A 19,769-nucleotide genomic window follows, 5' to 3' on the forward strand; every position below is an offset into this window, starting at 1 on the left:
TAGCTCAAAACTTCTCATTTGAAAAGCTTTGTCAATAATTACCACCTTCTGAAGGCATAATTCCATTTAGAAGTTATCTTTTTGGTATCCCTGCCTTCATTTTGGTTACTCATTATAACTTCAAGAGTCCAGAAGGACAATCTATGACAAAATAAAAATTTAAAAAGCACCAGGTGCCATTGTTTCAAGCCTGTAATCCTAGCTACTCAGGAGGCTGAGATCTGAGGATCACAGTTCAAAGCCAGCCAGGGCAGGAAAGACCATAAGACTCTTATCTCCAATAAACCACCAGAAAACCAGAAGTGGCGCTGTGGCTCAAGAGGCTTGTCTTGAGCTGAAGAGCTGAGGGACAGCACCCAGGCCCAGAGTTCAAGCCCCATGACCCACCAAAAAAAAAAGGAAAGGCAAAGGAAAGCCAGGGGTGATGGCACATACCTGTAATCCTAGAAACTCAAAATACACTACCTCCACCCATCTCACCAAGGAAACCAGTGGTGGCCCAGTAATCCCCGCTGCACCACTAACCCAGGCCAGACAAAGACCCTATGTGAAAAAGAATCTAAAGAAAAAAAGGCTGAGATTTGAGGGCTGGGAAAGGAAGCAAAAGAAATGTGTTTAAATGACCCAGCCATCTTTGGGAATAGAGATTAGACTATGTAAAAAACCTTTCCTAGCTCTAGAAAATTCAATCAGCAGTGTAAAAGCAGCCAATATTAAATCATAGCTATTTTTCCCTAGTACTATGCTGAGTGAAAATTGTATGATACACAGTTTGTATTGTTTAACAGGTAACAAAATATACATACACACAGGGGTGATACTCTGCCCCATCCTCACCCAGGGTCTGGGGTTCAGTATAACCCCATCTCCTGTTAGGCTCCCTGTAACTGAGATGCTTATTCATCAGAATAAGCAGCTAGTCTCCAGGTGCCAGAGACTTACACCTGTAACCCTAGCTACTGAGGAGGCTGAGATCTGAGGATCTTTGTTCAAACCCAACCAAGACTCCTGGTGACTATTACAGAGCGAGCTTTACAAATGAGACAAGGAAAAAGGACCAGATATGTGGTTCCTAAAGATGGAGTCTTTGGCTATTGCCTTCACTGCAGTCCACCCTGCCTGCCCTTACTTCAGGAATACCACACACACCCTGATTTTCCAGGAAGGTCGTTGGCCCTCAAGCTCACATTGTAAAGCATCTGCAAAACCTGGTCCATGCCATTCAAGGAAGCCTTTCTCAGAGAGAACTGGCATTTATCCACAAAGGGGTACTGGCCCATCTTCAAGGAGCCAGAGAGTTAGCATTTCATAAGGGGCCGCAAATCACCTTTTCAAAACATCTGTTTGCAAGATGCTTCCTTGAAGGCAGAATGTTCTGTGTTTAAGTGAACAAAAAGCAAAACACTACTATTGAGGTGCTGGCACCTGACTTGGAAGACCCAGCCACAAGGCAGAAGCAGAGTCCTCTGCAGCCTTAGATTCCAAGCACAGCTCAAGAACCAACTCACCCTGTATGGAACTACTAGTTCCACAGGACACCGTGGCCCCAGGCCCTGCCCCACTGAGCTCCAGAACCCTCAGGGAGGAGTGATTAGCACCCCCTCACAGCAGAAGTGAGGCACTCACAGATGTTATTTTCTCAATGCAGTGGGTAATGGAGCTCAATCTCACCCAGGGTCTGTACTTCCTCCTTTAACTGGGCAGAAATGAGTGGGTGTGTTCTGGCTGCGGATTTATTATTTTGTGCTACATATCTTTTACTCAGAAAAATTTCTTCACTCTGAACACATCCTTTGCCAGGCATTGGTGGCTCACACCTGTAATCTTAGCTATTCCAGAGGCTGAGATTCTGAGGATCATAGTTCAAAGCCAGCCTGGGCAGGAAAATCTATTTGATTCTTTTCTCCAATTAACCACCAAAAAAGCCAGAAGTAGAGCTGTAGCTCCAGTGGTAGAGTGCCAGCCTTGAGCAATAAAGCTAAGGAACAGTGTCCAGGCCAATTCAAACCCCAGTACTAGAACAAAATGAAACACATCTTGTAATGTCCTCTCTCAATTATATCATGCCATCTCACTGCTTAACCACAGCTGGGTGAAATATACACCCATATTTTGGAACTGGCCAACTGATACATGTTAAGCAGATATATGTATGTAAGGTGACCCACACTGGCTAATTTTGTGAGCATAATAAAGAAAATACTCCAGGTACCAGAGGCTTACACCTGTAATCCTAGTTCTTAGGAGGTTGAGATCTGAGGATCGAGATTCAAAGCTAGCCTGGCCAGGAAAGTCCATGAGACTCTTATCTCCAATTAACCACTAAAAAGCTGGAAGTAGAGCTGGCTCAAGTGGAAGAGCACCAGCCTTGTTTGATAAAGCAAAAACAGCAAGCCCCTGAGTTCTGAGTTACTTTCTGAGTTACTTTTAAATACAGACTTAGTACTATTCCTAGTGTTTTTTTCTTCCTCTGGCTGCTAAATGTATCTAGTGTTTTTCCCCCCTAGGCTGAGTAATTACCATGTAGTTCTTCTCCTAGCCACAGAGTGTCAGTTGATTTAGCCATCCTGAATTCATGGAATACTGTATCAAAAAAAAAAAAATGTAGACCAAGAAATGCTTATCACTTTTTCGTGGATTAGTTTATTTACTGCTGACAACATCCTAGATATTTTACAACATTACAGATTAGAAAACAGACACAGAGATGTTTAGTTAAATGATTGGCCCAAAGTCACTGCTAGTAAATCCCACAGTACCTAGCCACACGCTGTTTACTTTCGTTTTGGTTTTTTTTTCTGGGTCCCACACTAGGACTAGAATCTGGTCCTGCCATCACTTTTACTCATTGGCTAACTCGCTACCAACTGAGCCATGCCTCTAACCCCACACACTGCCTACTTTTTAACAACCCATTACTAACAGAACACCTGTATGTGAGGGTTGTTCTCCCTAGTTAATGGGGTATAGTGCCATAGATACAGCAGAAGGAAAGGAGTCCCGTAAAAGGCTCAGAGATTTCCCTGTTTGTATTAACGATGTAACTACTGGCCATAGAGGCTCTAGAAAGAAATTTGGAGGTCAGCTGCTGAATAAATGAATAACAGAATAGAAAGATATATGCAGAATGGAAAAGCCAGAGAGACGGAGCTTTTCCTATGCCTTGACCAGAAGCCTAGCTTTCCAGGCCACAAGATGGCCCAGCTAGTAAACTACTGGATTAGGGCAGAAAGAATGCAATGAATTCATGTACTTTGATCTTGTAAAGCAGTTGATACAGTGTTCCGTGAATTCAGGATGGCTAAATCAACTGACACTCTGTGGCTAGGAGAAGAACCACATGGCAATTACTCAGCGAGGAAAAAAAAAAATCACTAGATACATTTAGCAGCCAGAGGAAGAAAAAAAAAAGCCACTAGGAACAGTACTAAGTCTATATTCAAAAGTAACTCAAAATTATTCACACCGTTATAATCAAATTTGCACATGACATCAATTCAGGAGGTATGGAAAGGATAAATGATGGCAAGCCAATGGACTAAGTTAAATTTACAGAGAACTGAAGGAAAATAAGAAATAGTATTTTTGTGTTCTCTTTAATTTGCACAAAGGGCAGAGAATGCCCAAAATTAACCACCGCTACACTTGAAGTAATAAACTGAACTAACAAAAAGCAAATTGGTGGCTCACACTGTAGTCCTAGCTACTCAAGAGGCTGAGATCTGAGAACCAAGGTTCACAGCCAACCAGACAGAAAAGTCCATGAAACTCTCATCTCCAATTAACCTCCATGAAACTCTCATCTCCAATTAACCACCAAAAAGCCAGAAGTGGAGCTGTAGCTAAAGTGGTAGAATGCTGTGGCTAAAGTGGTAGAGTGCTCGCCTTGAGCATAAAGATTAAGGGACAGAGCCCAGGCCCTGAGTTCAAGCCCAAGTAGTGACTAAAAAAGAAAAATTGGGTATATTTAAAACATTCAGATAGGGGCTGGGAAGGTGGCTCAGTGGTACAGTGCTTGCCTTGCATGCATGAGGCCCTGGGTTTGATTCCTCAGCACCACATAAGCAGAAAAGTCAGAAGTGGCTCTATGGCTCAAGTGGTAGAGTGCTAGCCTTGAGCTGAAGACCTGAGGGACAAGGCCCAGGCCCAGAGTTCAGGCCCCATGACTGACAAAAAAAAAAAAAAAAAGGATAGACAATGCTCGACAAGAAATGTACTAATTGCCTTACTCATATAATTGTAACCCTTCTGTACAGCCCCTATACAATAAAATTTAAAAAAACAAACAAACATTAGGATCTAAGATCAGAACTTCACAAACCATAATCCAATTATTCCATATTCTGTCAGTAAAGTTCTGTGGGAAATATCCCTTTCAAGAAAAAAAAAATGGAGATTTGGTTAGCAAAACCCAAAGACAAAAGCTTCAAAGACTGAACTGAGGAGATACAATGACAAAGTCAGTTGTGTATGTATAATCTGGCCCCATGATAAATATCACACACAAATGCACACAAGCACGCATACACAAAGGTCATGAGAATGGTTTGCAAATGCATGGTAGGGTAAAGAAACAGCTGAAAGGGAGAGAGGGAAAGCTAAAACTTGGACTAACATTATTTTCCTAAGCACAAATTATCATTTCTAATTTCTTTAATGTTGAGAACTGGCTTTTCCCTTGATAGAACTGTTTATCTTCCCAGCAAAAATTATACTTTATTAGCAGCTGGGAGCAAGAGAAGTCTGTAACATTTGACTATAGTAGTCTCCGTTTACAGGCTGGGTCCCAGGAAATGTGCACACCAGCAAGTGAACACAGGCCAGATGTTAACTGGAGATAGGAGTCTCCCAGACTTTCCTGTCTAGACTGGCTTTGAACCTTGATCCTCAGACCTCAGCCTCCTGAGTAGCTAGGATTATAGGCGTGAGCCACCTGACCTAACATTTCTTTCTGGGACAAAAACATGTTTCTAGAAAACATAAAGCCCAGGGAGAAAAATGGGACACTAATTCAAACTGCTCCAGGCACCCATGTTCCTCTCAACCACAATTTGTACAGTCTTTTTTTTTTTTTTTGGGGGGGGGGTGTTGAGGGGCTTGAACTCTGGGCCCCGGGCGCGTTCCCTCAGCTCTTCAGCTCAAGGCAAGTGCTTTACCACTTGAGCCATAGGGCCACTTCTGCTTTTCTGGTAGTTTACTGAAGATAAGAGTCTCATGGACTTTCCTGCCCAGGCTGGCTTTGAACCTTGATCCTCAGATCTCAGCCTCCTGAGTAGCCAGGATTACAGGCATGAGCCATGGCCGCCCGTCTGTACAGTCATTTTTAAAGGAAAAGCTTTCAATCTTTGGGAAGGAATTCTGGTCGGGTATAGTTACAGCAGTAGTGGCAGCAGTAGCTACATTTGACTGTTAAATACATACAAGGAACTCTCTTCTACTGCATTTCACATAAATTATCCTCACCACTAACCCTAGCAGGTTAATTCTGTTCTCCCTGCATCTTAGCCAGTTAAGCCATGGTCTCGTGCCTAACCAGTGGCCAAGAAGAATTAAAACTCCAGGCAGCACACTCCTCAGCTCATGGTCTGTGCGTCTTAAGGAAAACAGACAGTCAAGAAACTCTGCGTCTTCCATTTCCTCCTAAGTAAACAAAGAAGGAAAGACAGCACAATAACCAGAGCCGTTTGACACTCTATGGAGGAATGAGAAATCACATGTGAAAAACTTCTGCCAATTACTGTTTATTTACAGGGAAGGAAAAGCAAACCATAAAACCCAAATAGACCGACCTTTTTCCAAGGCTTGCTGACCAATCTCCTCTCCTGGATTAGAAATCCTCCATATAATGCACAGGGAGCTGTGGCTCACTCCTGTATCCTAGCTATTCAGGAGGCTGAGATCTGAGGTCTGTCTCCACTGAACCAACAAAAAAAATCCAGAAGTGAAGGTGTGGCTCAAATGGTAATGTCAATCTTGAGCAAAACAGCTCAGGGATTGCCCCCCCATCCCTTACTCTGACACCACTGGTACACAAATGTGTTATTTCCTTTTGTGTCTGCTTCAGCTTTCCCCTTCTTTTTCCTGTCACCATCTTTCTCTTCATTCAAGGCCCTGCTCAGTATTCCTGGTCTTTTTATTCTTTCTTCTTTCTTTCTTTCTTTGTGTCTTTCTTCCTTCCTTTCTTTCTTTCTTCCTTTCTTTCCTGTGTGTGTGTACGTACCAGTACTAGAGTTTAAACTCAGGGCCTGGGCACCATCCCTTAGCTTTTTTGATTAAGGTGAGCATTCTACCTCTTGAGACACAGCTCCACTTCAGCTTTTTGGATGGTTAATTGGAGATACGAGTTTCATAGAATTGCTCAGGGTGGCTTTGAACCACAATCCTCAGATCTCAGCCTCCTGCATAGCTAGGCATGAACCACTAGCACCCAGCTATCCTTGGTCTTTGTAGTCAAGCTCAATCTCTCTGAGAATATGATCCAAAAACGTGGCTCAGATGCTAGACTGCACTAAACTATGTCACATGCCAGGCGTTCCCACAATGCAGAGCTGTATCTACTCGCCTGTCTCTGTGTCTCAGTCTCTCTTTCCTCCCCTCTTTCTTTTGTGCTGATGCTAGGGCTTGAACTCAGGGCCTGGGCACTATCCCTTACATTTTTCACTCAAAGCTGGCACTCTACTGCAACTCTACTTGCATCTTTTTGGTGGTTAATTAGGGTAAGAGTCTCATGGATTTTTTTCTGCCTAAGCAGGCTTTGAACTGTGATCCTTATACTTCAAAATTTTAGTTAGCTAGGATTACAACAGGGCTGAGCCACTGGTCCCTGGCTCATCTTTCATATTGTATATGAAAGGTGACAGGTTCAAAGCCTGGTTCTACCAGGTACTAACTAGCACTGTGACACTGGACAATTTAACACAACCTTTAACTCTAACCTGTGAAATGGTACATGACTGGACACCATCTAAAATGAACTAACATGATCGCTGTTATTATTATTTCTAATTAACTTTCTACTAGAGTGCACTGTAGACTAAATGTTTAAAATGTGCTTGTTTCCTCCCACAGAAAATGGATTTGCTCTCAAAGTAATAAATAGTGACTTCTTAAAGCCCTTTCTCCTGACTCAATTTTGTGCTGCTAGGAAGGACATTTTATAAGATTTCTATTAAGAACCCATCTCTTCCTTTCCCTCCCTTCCTTCAAAAATCAATGTACAAAATTCTAAGGAACAAGCCCGGTCGGCATCCCCTCCCACTCCAGCCTGGCTTTTCCCCTTGCCTGCAGCCAGTGGCGCAGCCCAGAGAATTGCCTGCTTCACCCTTACAACAAACAGCACTTTGTCAAGAGACTGGAGGCCAGCCCAAAGGAGGAGGGGGAAAAAACAAGGGGCCAGAAATGGGGTTCACACCCACACCAGGGTCGAAGCTGTAACTCAGGTAAGCAGAGGAAAGAATGGAGTTCACAGCCCTTCCCCTCCCACCCAGGGAAACGCATTCCAAGACTCACAAAGGACATTTTGTCAGCTCAGTGCCCAATACATGTGCCTTCTGTTTTAACAAAAAAATTGTTATATGTAATAATAGCTCCACCACCAGGCACTGGTGGCTCACGCCTGTAATCCCAGCTACTCAGGAGGCTAAAATCTGAAGATTGTGGTTCAAAGCCAGCCGGGACCAAAAAAAAAAAAGTCTACAAGACTCTTATCTCCAAATAACCTTCAAAAGGCTATAAGTAGAGCTGTAGCTCAAGTGGTAGAGCAGAGTGCTAGTCGAGTGAAAAAGCTAAGGGACAGTGCCTAGGGCCTGAGTTTCAGCCCCAGAAATAGTACACACCCAAAAATAGTAATGTAATAACTCCTTTTCATCAAACCAATCATATAGCCAAAATTATTATCCCCTCCCCCATGTACAGGAAAGGAACCCCAAGACTTAAGAAACCCAAGATCACACCAGGCTGGAAGAGAGATGCTGGGACTAGCTCACAGCCTCCTATTTGTAAAAGGCAATTTCAACAATGCTCTTGGAAGCTCACCAAATTTACCTGTGAAGGCAAAGGTTAAAAAGGCAAGTTTTGTGCTCTGGAAACTAATGCCAATGCCCATGGACGAAGGCTGTCCCAGCCATAGGGCTTCTCTCTGTCCTGCATCAAGCTGGTACAGTATCTCAGTTCCAGCTGATCCAAGATGGAGACTGCCACCAAGGTATCATCTGGTTATCCCTTCAGGGAGGAGATATGAAAGAAAGTGTATGACTTTCCTTTTTTCATTCACATTCTGATGCTAACTTCAAGACAAAGTGACATGGAAAACACAAGAAATTTCTAAAGCCAATCTGTGATTGTTGCAGGAGTATCTGGGTCCGGAAGCTTAGGTTCGAGTCACTGCTCTGCCACTTTAAGGACCAAACTATGTGACCTTGAATTACTTAGTGGTTCACAGGGATGGGAGAGCTAGCTTTGGTTTCCTCTGCTACAAACCAGGACTGTTTGGAGTCAATGAGCTAATACAGACACCAAGTGCTCCAAACCAGGGCTGGACACAGGGCGTACCCGGTAAGCTTTTCCTCTAACCGTTTCCAGACAGGCACTAGAACTGGGCTCTTCTTCTTCTTCTTCTTTTTTAACTACACTTTATGAGAAAGTAAAAGACACTTTGTGTAACATTTTAATCCATAATGCTGGTACAAAGATTATCTGCAAGTTTCACTTCCTGAGAGGATCTTCCAAACGGTTCATCTATGGACTATAGTCCACGTGGTAGAATTTAAAGAATTTTCTTCTTCCTAACAGCAGTGGAAGGAAACCTGCACCCATTCTATCAGCACAACACTGGTTCCCATGACTGGAAAAAAAAAAAAAAGAATCCTCACAGGCACTGGTTGGTGGCTCAGATCCATAATCCTCACTACTCAGGAGGCTAAGATCTAGAGGACTGCAGGGAGAATCCAGTCCTAGCAATTAAATTCATCAATGAAGCTTCATCTCCAGTTAACCAGCAAAATGCTGGTCTAGAAGTATGATAGCACCAGATGTGAACAAGAAAGTCAAATGGGAGCTCAAAAAACAAAGAAAGAGGGGCTGGGAAGGTGGATCAGTGGTAGAGCGCTTGCCTTGCATGCACAAAGACCTGGGTTCGATTCCTCAGCACCACATAAGCAGAAAAAGTCCAAGTGGCACTGTGACTCAAGTAGCTAGAGTGCTAGCCTTGAGCTGAAGAGTTGAGGGACAGCGCCTCAGAGTTCAGGCCCCACAACCAGCAAAAAAAAAAAAAAAAAACAAAGAAAGAAAGAAAGAGAGGGAGGGAGAGAGGGATGGAAAGAAGGAAAAAGAGAAAGAAAGAAAGAGAAAGAAAGACAGACAGACAGGAAGGAAGAAAGGAAGAATGAATGATACTACACTAAACAAGCTAACAAATGTGGGGCACCACTTTAAATGCATTTAGAGTAAACATCACTGAAGTATTTGTATTTAAACCTGTTGAAAAGATACCGTTCATTTCACACAGTGCTAACAGTATCAATGAATCCAAAAATATTCTTCCTCAGAAAACACTTTTGCCTTTCTAGAACCCAAGCACCCAGTACACGAGATGACTGAGAAAGAGAAAACATTCCATCCTCAGGCTACGATTTGACCCCAGTGGTAGAGATCATGAAGACACTGGTGCTATGTTCAAAGTGGGCACACAGGCAAGTTACACTTCAACCACACTTGCTCTTACACTAGAGCAGACAAAACCAGAGCACAGGAGCACCAGCTGGGTAAAACATGGGTCTGAGGTTGCTTCCTGAGCAGCGGAGGGAGGTTAAAAACCCTGGGACGCTGTTCTCTAAGCTGTGTACCCCGCAGAAGCAACCCTGCTGCCAGCACAGCACACATGGGAGCAGGAGCTGGTCTAAGAGGCACTGTGTCCACCAGCCCTTCCCCCAGCAAAGCAAGCGGCTGTGCCAGGCCGTCTTGCCCTATGGCTATACTTTAGGATGCTCAGCATTGTGGGTTACCTGCTACCATTCACTGGTTGTTCTGTGCACCCCGTTCCTCCTTCTATATTCTCATTTCTGAAAAATCCTTTTTCTTCTCATTTTTGTCTGCAAGAGCATAACAAGAGCTAACTTGAGTGCACCAGGAACGGCCCCTCCTACTTAGCTGGTTCAAGACTGTGAACTGCAGTTACTAAAGTTGACTCATGTTTCCTTCATTGTGTAAAAGGTCCCCATTTCTCTCTTCCTTCCACACAGCCCCCAAATCGACTTCAAGACAGGAGGAGCAGGAGCCTATCTTCTTCCCTTGCCTTCCCAGGTCTACTAGCTCCTACCCCTCCCCACACCTCCTGCCAATCTCCTCCTCTTACCTATTTCTCCATGAATCTACTGGTCCCTGCACAGGCCAGGCTCTTCACACACATGTGCAGTACCCCAGATTTAAAGGTCAGAAGTTAATATTGCACGTGGGAGGGTTTGTTTTGTTTCATTCTGTTTGTTGGGAGCAGGGGACACAAAACTATCCTAAGCTCTAGGTAGATTCCATTTTAACTGATTGTCTTGTCAGTCCTGGGATTTGAACTCAGGGCCTGGGCACTATCCCTGAACTGTTTTGCTCAAGGTTAGCACTCTACCACTTTGAGCTACAACATCACTTCCAGTTTTCTAGTGGTTAACTGGAGTTGAGTCTCACAGACTTTCCTGCCCAGGCTGGCTTTGAGCCTCAATCCTCAGATCTCAGCCTCTGGAGTAACTAGGATTACAGGTATGAGTCACCAGCACACACAGCTTAAACTGATTTTTTAAACAAGTATTCTGTACTTTTAGTCAAATTCTATGCTTCCATTTATCTGGCCATTGAAGGGCTATCTATCTCTAAAAGCCTGAGCTCAGTCTGTTATCCAGCTCACAAGGCTATTTTGTTTAGTCTACAGGAAGTTCTTATTTAAAATGTTGAATTGGCCAACCTTTTAAAATTAGATTTTACATAATAATCCAGATTCCTGGCTTGCAGTGAAAAAAAAAAAATCAGAAGAACTGGCTCACATTTCCACAGGGCAAAAATCAGCTGCTAAACAGACCCTCTTTATAGACAGCGCCTATTTTCTACTTCAGCCCAGTCCACTCCAACTTCCTCCAATTCCTTCCCCTTCCCCAAGGTTAAGTATAGCTGCCATAAGTAATCTTATGTGAAGCTCTGACTTCAGGCCCAGTTTGCTATTGCCTGAGATTCTCCCAGGGGCTAGAACCAGTCTATGTCTCTTTCCATTCCCCACTCATTCTCATTAGTACAGCAATTGTGGATGTAATTATAAACTTTCTGTTTGTTATAGAATTTCTCAGGTACAAATAATTTACTAGGAAGATAATTTAGGACTACGAAAGAGAATAAATGTTTTGCAACAGGAAAATATTTTCAGAGCAGCTAAGGAGGAAGTCTCTCGTTCACCCTTTCTGTACAGAAAGGGGGTGTTTTGTGCAAGATGTGTAACTAACCCACTTCCCAATTCTACTTAACTATCGGCTAATCTTTTTTAATTTAATTTTTTATTTTATTTTATTGTCAATGTGATGTACAGAGGGATTACAGTTACATACTGTCTGAATGTTAATATGGAAAAAATCCCATTAAAAGTTTAGGATTTAACCAAATGAATCCACTGCACTGAAATTACATTTTGATTTAAGCAGAATAAATACATTGATAAGTGAATAACATCCGTACTTATTTATTCATGTTTTTAACTTTGGGGACATAGGAAACTGTTTCTGCTACATATATTTGTTACAGCATTTATTTAACAAAGATTGGGTATAGCATTCAAATGGCTACATCTTTACATGATGTATTTATGAATAATAGTTACCATAGTTGGATCTACTTAGGAGGAGGTGTTTAATATGGACCAGAGCCAGAAGCCAAGCACTAGTGGCTCATACCTGTAATCCTAGCTACTTTAGAGACTGACATCTGAGGGTTTTGGTTCAAAGCCAGCCCAGACAGGGAAGTCCATGAGACTCTTATCTCCAATTAACCAGCAAAAAGCCCAAAGTGGAGGTGTAGCTCAAGTGGTAGAGTGCTTGCCTTGAGCAAAAAAGGTAAACCAGAACAAATCCCAGCTCAAACTACACACACAGAGAGAGAGAGAGAGAGAGAGAGAGAGAGAGAGAGAGAGAGAGAGCTGGGTCACATACCAAAACAATTCAGTGACTTAAAAAAATATTGTTTATCTGTCTCTCTCTTGTCCCAATACTAGGGCTTGAACTACTGTCCCTTAGCTCTTTCATTCATGGAAACACTTTCATTCATGGCCACACTTGAGCCACTTCCAGTTTTTTGCTGGTTAGTTGGAGATACGAGTTTCATGGACTTTTCTGTGTGGGCTGGTTTCAAACTTCTATCCTAAGATCTCAGCCTCAAAAGCAGATAGGATTACAGGCATGAGCCACCAATGCAAGTGGGTATAGAACATCAGTGAAGTTCATACCTCATCTCATGGGTTGTTTATAGGGAGGTAGAGAAAAATAGCTTTCTAGCAGCCAAATCCTTTCCAGAAGATGCCATCTTACTTATCATCATATTTCCCTGCTCGTCAGAACTCACCATGGCTCTGCTCATCTGCTGATGTTAAGATTCAGCAAATGGTATTTATGCATTGCTGGAGGAGTGAAGACTTCTGGCAATGTTCCTATTACCAGCAAACAGAGCAGGAGGGGGAAAAGTATCTTCAAGAAAGAAGTGCTCTTACTGGACTAACAGCACATATGTGAGACTAGCCAGGTCTCAGGGAGGATGTAAACATCCTCAAACTTCAGAGCAGTTGTAGTTCTAACTGGATTTCATAGGCCAGTAAAAACTCAAAAGAAAGACTGTCATAAAATGACCAACGTAAAACCTGACCAAGAGCCAGGCATGGTGTTACACAGCTGCCATTTGAGCACTTGGGAAACAGAATCCCAAATTTGATGTTTGGGTCCGGTCATGGGGCCTGAACTCTGGGCCTGGGTGCTGTCCCTCAGCTCTTCAGCTCAAGACTAGCACTCTACCACTTGAGCTACAGCGCCACTTCCGGCTTTTTTCTTTTTGCTTATGTGGTGCTGAGGAATCGAACCCAGGGCCTCAGGCGTGCAAGGCAAGCGCTCTACCACTGAGCCACCTTCCCAGCTCCCAGAATCCCAAATTTGAGGCCATGCTGGATTCCATTAGGAGTTCAGGGCCAGCCCCGGCTAGGCAGCAACATCCTATGTGAAAACAGAAACAACACAAAACCCAGCCACCTAACCACAAAGTGAACGGCACCCAAAAGCAAAAGTAACAAAAAGAAAACAGTAATAAAATAAATCCGCTGTAAAAGCCAGGCGCTGGTGGCTCACGCCTGTCATCCTAGCTACTCAGGAGGCTGAGATCTGAGGATCACGTTCAAAGCCAGCCCGGGCAGGAGAGACCATGAGACTCCTATCTCCAATAAACCACCAGAAAACCGGAAGTGCAAGTTATAGAGCCCTTGCCTTGAGCTGAAGAGCTGAGGGACAGCGCCCAGGCCCAGAGTTCAAGCCCGATGGCCGACAAAAAAAAAATAAATAAATAAATAAATAAAAATAAATCCGCTGTAAGTAGAAAACGAAAAAAAAAAAAAAACACTCTTGAGGCTGGGAAGGTGGCTCAGTGGTAGAGTGCTTGCCTAGCATGCATGAAGCCCTGGGTTCGATTCCTCAGTGCCACATAAGCAGAAAACGCTAGAAGTAGCATTATGGTTCGAGTGGTAGAGCACTAGTCTTGAGCAAAAGCAGTTCAGGGACAGTGTGCAGACCCTGAGTTCAAGCCCCAGGACTGGCAAAAAAAAATAAGAAACCTCTTGAAATTAACCAAAGCTGACACTGATATTGAAAATGAAACACGTGCTGCTCATATTTATTATCTTTTTTCCACTGTGGAAAAAAACACTCAAGCAGAGTGTGTGGTACCTTCCCGTGCAGGCACCAATGCCAGGGACACACCAACAGCCTCCAGGTGGCATTCTGCAGTCTTGGTCATCACCAACACCTTTTAAGGAGTCTGATGTCTCCTTCAAGCTCATTGGTCTAATAATCCACTTAGGGCTGTCAGTCACAAATGTCTCAACGCCTTTCCAAAGGTGTCCTCGACAGTAAGCAACCTTCTGTGAGATGCATGTTTACAGCCTTGGCTCTGAGTCAGACTCACTTAGGGTCAGGAAAGACACTTATCAAACTGAATCCACCTCGATTCTGAGCCACCACACTGGGAAAGGCGGGAGCACATAAAAATGTTTTGTTTTGTTTTATATTCTAATTTAGAAGAGCTAGCATTTTTTTTTTTTTTTGCATTCATCCTGAACTCATGCCTTACAAAGATTTACGGTAAAATCCCTTTGGGCAGGAAGTACTAATGGAGGACTTCCGTGTGGGGCACTAGGAAAGGGGTGAAGAGCAAGACAAAAGAACCCCTGCCATGGAAGTGGAGGTGCAGCTCAAGGGGTAGAGCGCCAGCCTTGAGTGAAAAAGCTGAGGGAGAGCACCAGGTCCTGCATTCAAGAGTTCAAGTCCTAGGCTGGGAAGGTGGCTCAGTGGTAGAGTGCTTGCCTTGCATGCAGGAGGCCCTGGGTTCGATTCCTCAGCACCACATAAGCAAAAAGAAAAAAGCTGGAAGTGACGCTGTGGCTCAAGTGGTAGAGCGCTAGCCTTGAGCTGAAGAGCTGAGGGACAGCACCCAGGCCCAGAGTTCAGGCCCCACGACCGACCAGAAAAAAAAAAAAAAAAAAAAGTATCCTTACCATCATCACGTGGACAGAGTGAGGGGTAAAGAGACAAAAAGGCAACCAAAATACACTCAGGGTGACTGGGACCAGAGACTAACAATGATTTCCTATGTGCTTCTTCTAGAGGATTCACAGGCCTCCATAGTATCTCTCTCCAAGGCTGGCATTTCCATTTTTTTTTACTCAGAGAAATGGGTACAGGAATGAGCCGTCCTCATGGACCTCACATCCTAGGTGCATGTCCGAACTCTCAAGGTATGACATCAGCATCTCTTCTAGGGAGAGGCACTCACCACTTACAACAAAGCCCAGTAGAAAGTAAAAAAAAACACTGTTTTCCATCCTTTTTCCTTTTTTTTTTTTTTCCATTAGTCATGGGGCTTGAACTCTGGGCCTGGGTGCTGTCCCTGAGCTCTTCAGCTCAAGGCTAGCACTCTTGAGCCACAGCACCACTTCTGATTTTCTGGTTAATTGGAGATAAGAGTCTTAAGAGACTTTCCTGCCCAGGCAGGCTTTGAACCAAGACCCTCAGAACTCAGCCTCCTGAGTAGATAGGATTACAGGCTGGGTCACCGGCACCTGGCTCCTTTTTTTTTAACTGAAATACAGCAACAGTAAGTCAGTGTCCTTTTTATCAGCAATGGTAAATTGGAACCACATTGTAAAATTATTTTCAGAGCCTTTCCTAGGATTTTCCCAATAAACATCAATCTATGGTAGACTCAACCTATTTGCCCACAAAGAAAACTACGTACAAACTTCTGATGACTAACACATCCTAGTGTCTGTCGTTTCCCTGGAGCAAATCCCTATTGGCTAGGTATTTCATAATCCGGAGCACTTCCTGTCGTCTTTAAGCCTAGAAATTCCACTGTGTGCCTCTTCTTTTGGTCCAATTATGTAAATAAGACCCAAGGGACCTCACTGTTTACACACCTCAGAGCAGAGGAGAAATCTTCACTCTCTCAGCCTCTGTGTTCAAGATGGAGAGATCCTAAGGCCTGCTCTGTAATTGGATGTGTACACTTCACCACCTCCTATGGCCTCCTACCTGTGGCTGGTGATCCTCATCTATAAAATTCAAGGGTTGATCCCTCTAAGCTGTATTGGCTCCCTCCAATATTTGAACCTTGATCTTCAGATCTCAGCTGCCGGAGTAGCTTGGATGGCAACCATGATTATGGCAGGACTCAAAGGTCTGCTTTGAAATGTCACTTCACTTCTCAGAACGTCACACACACACACACACACACACACACACACACACACACACACACACACACACACACACACACACACACACACACACACACACACACACACACAGTGGCATTCACAATTGCTGGCAGTGTTCCTTAACTTTGGCACTCCTGACTGTGAACAGTATTATTCTTTAGGAGCAGGAGGCTAGACAGGACGTGAATGTTTAAACAGAATTTCTGCCCACTAGAAGCCAATAGCAACTGTCCACTGGCTAAAATTTCCCAATAATACCAAGTGTCTGCTGGGAGGCAAAAAAAAAAAACAAAAAACACTGGTCTTGAGACAAATGATTAACATGGTCACTAACTTGTGGTTAACTTCTCCAGTAACTAGGTTAGTCCTCTGTTCTGGCTGGGCAAGCCCTTTTATTATGCTTAACCTAGCACCCCTCAAAGTTTTCCCTACTGGTACTCCTTCTCTCCTTCCAATGGCCACCACTGCCTAACCACTGTCAGAGGTCCAGTCAGACAGACTCCCTCCCCTTCCCCCACATATACATTTTCCCCCAGCTCTAAACACCCAGAACTCATGAGTGTCTGTAACTGTTCATTTCTGCAGGTATCTTCGTATGTGCCTGTTTCATCTGCTCTCTGAGTTTAAGAATCTTCTCCTTGCTTGTGTAAGGTCCTAGAACACATACTCCAAGTTCCCTGCTTACTGCTGGCACTCAATAAATACTAACCTGGTGTTTCTTAGAATGCCAAACACCAGCTCCAGTTACAAAGAAGTCCCTTTCAAACTACCATTTCAAAACCACATGTGACCACACAAATAAAACTTCTGACATAACTTTGATCTTTGCATGGCCAGTGCCAATCTATCTATAGTACTGGGAAAGTTTAATTTCCAAAAACACATCTGTACCAGGCCAGGTGCTGGTGGCTCACGCCTGTAAATCCTAGCAACTCAGGAGGCTGAAATCTGAGGATCTCTGTTTGAAGCCTTCCCTGAGCAGACAAATCCAAGGGTCTCTTGTTTCCAATTAACTAACAAAAAGCTGGAAGTGGAGGTGTGGTTCAAACAGTAGAACACTAGCCTTAAGTGAAAAAGCTAAGGGAGAGTGCAAAGCCTTGAGTTCAAGCCCCAGTACTGGCACAAAAGCAAAACAAAAACACCACAGGTACTAAAACATTTCAAGTAGGAGAACATGAAGAGGCACCCTAGAATCTTCCAAAGAAATTCATAAAAGAGCTCTATGCAACGTACAACTTAATAGAAATTTTTCAAGAAGGCTAAGTAGTCACCAAAGTTTTTAAATGCTGGAAAGAAAGAAAAAAAAAAGAGCCAAGAGCAAGGATACAGATATGGCTCAATACATTGTTGCATCATACTCCGCATGCTAATAGAGGGGGAGGGGAGGGGACAGGGTCATCTGAGGACAGTTTCCTCTCCAACCCGCTAATCTGTTAAGTTTTAATCAACCACAAAGTCCACAAACACACACCCTCAAAGGAAAGAAAAAAAAAAAACCTGGACAAATCTAAGGTAAAACGTTGAGTTGTATAAATAAATTTGGAACTTTCTGGTCCAGCTCCACAGCTAGCTAGCCGTTTGGTGAAGGGTCCTTTCAAGAATAGGAAGTAGTCAAATCGACTTATTTTAACGATCTAATCTCACTCTCAAAATTTTTCAATGTGTCACACTCCGATTTTGAACGGAGTTCTCGCAATTGATGTGTAGACAGAAGGACTCTAATCCTGACCCGGCTGACTCAAAGTGTCGGGTCAGTTAATGAACATTTAAAAAAAAAAACAACAAAAAAAACGCCGTCTGAAAACCCCTGTCTACCAGTTTACGGTGCAGTATTCGGCCCACACGTCTGTGGGGCTCTAGAAGCTTTGGGGAGGGAGGTCTGAATCACTATCATTCTTGGCACGTGGATGGCACTCCCCTCCCGGCCCAGATTATTTGTGAAAGAGGGAAAAAAAAAAAAAAAGTCCTCAGCATTACTGAGGACGGGAATCCCCTGCTTGCCGAGACTCCTCCAACAAACAACCCAGCACAGAAGATGTACTAGGTGCTCAATAAATGCTGCCTAGATGGAATTTCATTACGCAAGCTGCCAAGGCAAAGTTTCCAGAAATTAGCTCTTCCAAAGACATCGCTTCACAGCTTGCTTGCCAAAAGGGGAAAATATAAAATAAAAATAAAATTTAAGACCAAAACCTTTTCAAAGTCAAGGGAGAGGACATTTTTGAAGTTAACAGGGGGCCAAGAGAAGGGCCGGCTCGGGTTAGACCCATCAAATCGGTTCGAATCCTCCAACCCTCCGTTCCCATTTCTTCGCCTGGCCTCCTGCGTGCTGACCTCGGTCTTTCATCCTATCTCTCTTCCCGAAATCTTAAATCTCTTCCGGCCACACACACACACGCACACACACACACACACACACACACACACACAAAGTGCGGGCGGGCCGCGGGGCTCAACCTACCTCTCCTCCCCACGACCCGTGGCAATTCTTCTTCACTGCGGATGGCTTTTTTAAAAAAATCAAATAAAAACAATCCTGCTGTCTTTATCTTGCTAGGGACCCCCCAATCACAGGGGGCCGGAGCGCGGGGCCGGCCCCCATGGGCCCCTCCAGCGGACGGAGGCGCCGGCTCTCCGGTAAAGCACTCTGCCGGACCGTCCTCCTTCCCGAGCCCCTCGCACGAGATCCAAAGCGCACAAGTCCCGCTCCCAAGAGCCCACGCTTCCAAACAAGCTAGAAGCGGATTATACCGGTACCCAACCCGGAGATGGCCCGCGGCGCCCGGGTGCACCTGCGGCCCCGGCCCCTCCCCGGGCGCGGGGAGGGGGGCGGAGCGCGGCCTCCCCGTCCGCCCCCGCCCCGGCCCCGGCCCGCGGGCTCCGCGCGCCGCCCGCCCGGCGCGGGGGGGAAGGCAGTCCCGGGCAAGTTCGCGGGCTCACCTTCCGGGCCCCGAGCCGCCCAGGCCGGACGCCCGGCAGGCACCACCTCCGGGGAAGCCGGGGCAGCCGGGACCGCTCTCCCCGCCCCCTCGGGCTGGGCGGGAGAAGGCCGGGCGCGGCGCGCACGCCCCCGGGGGTTTGGGGGGGGGACCTCGGCCGCCACGCCGCTCGGACCCAGAAGGCGGCACCGAGCCCGGGCCCGGAGCCGGGCCCGCCGGGCCGCCCCCCTCCCATCCCCAGCCGCCCTCCCCGAGCCCCGGGCGGCGCGCAGCCGGGCAGGCCGCGGGCGCCGGGATGGCACGTTCCGGGCGAGGCTTCCACCTGCGCCCCGGCCCCGCCGCCCCTCCCCGAGTTCCGGCCCGGCCCGGAGGGGCGCGCACCCACCTTGGGGGGCGGCTCGGCCACCGAGCCGGGGCTTAGGCCGAGGCGGGGGGTGGCGGCATCACCCGCGGCGGGCGGCGAGGGCGCGCGGGGCCCTGGGCCCGGTTCCCGCGGCCCCGCCCGCGGCGGCCACCTCGGAGCGCGGCGGAGGAGCCGGGGCACCACGGGCGGCGGCAGCGGCGGCGGCGGCGGCGGGAGCAGCAGCACATGACGCTGTAGCGAGGGGAATCAGACAAAGCGGAACATGGACTCCGGGCCCCGAGCCGGCGCCGCCGCTCCGGGACCAACCGCCGCCTGCGAGCGCCGCCACTGGCCCGGCTGCAGCCAATGGGGCGGGCCGGGGCCCCCATGTGACGGCGAGCCCCGGCGGGGCGGGCGCCGCCGCGCCCTCGGGGGTCCCCGCGGCGTCCGCGGGGGGCTGGCAGGGGCGGGCCGGGGGTCTCGAGGGGGTGGG

General features: G+C 46.0%; 1 protein-coding gene across 3 annotated transcripts in view; it reads right to left on the minus strand.

Moving 5' to 3' along the window:
- Positions 1-19,338, minus strand: part of Lrrc8d (leucine rich repeat containing 8 VRAC subunit D) — a 94,581-nt gene extending 75,243 nt beyond the window's left edge. The window contains exon 1 of one of the 3 annotated variants that reach the window (XM_042676943.1): positions 19,319-19,338. The gene's annotated coding sequence lies outside the window, so the exon portion shown is untranslated. Of the gene's footprint in view, positions 1-18,455; positions 18,750-19,318 lie in introns of those variants that run through there. The other 2 variants (XM_042676952.1, XM_042676928.1) reach the window with 2 other exon arrangements.
- Between the last annotated feature and the right edge of the window lie 431 nt (positions 19,339-19,769).

This window comes from Dipodomys spectabilis, unplaced genomic scaffold (genome assembly GCF_019054845.1).
Source record: "Dipodomys spectabilis isolate Male_0828 unplaced genomic scaffold, ASM1905484v1 ptg000002l, whole genome shotgun sequence".
In the NCBI taxonomy this organism is placed as follows: domain Eukaryota; kingdom Metazoa; phylum Chordata; class Mammalia; order Rodentia; family Heteromyidae; genus Dipodomys; species Dipodomys spectabilis.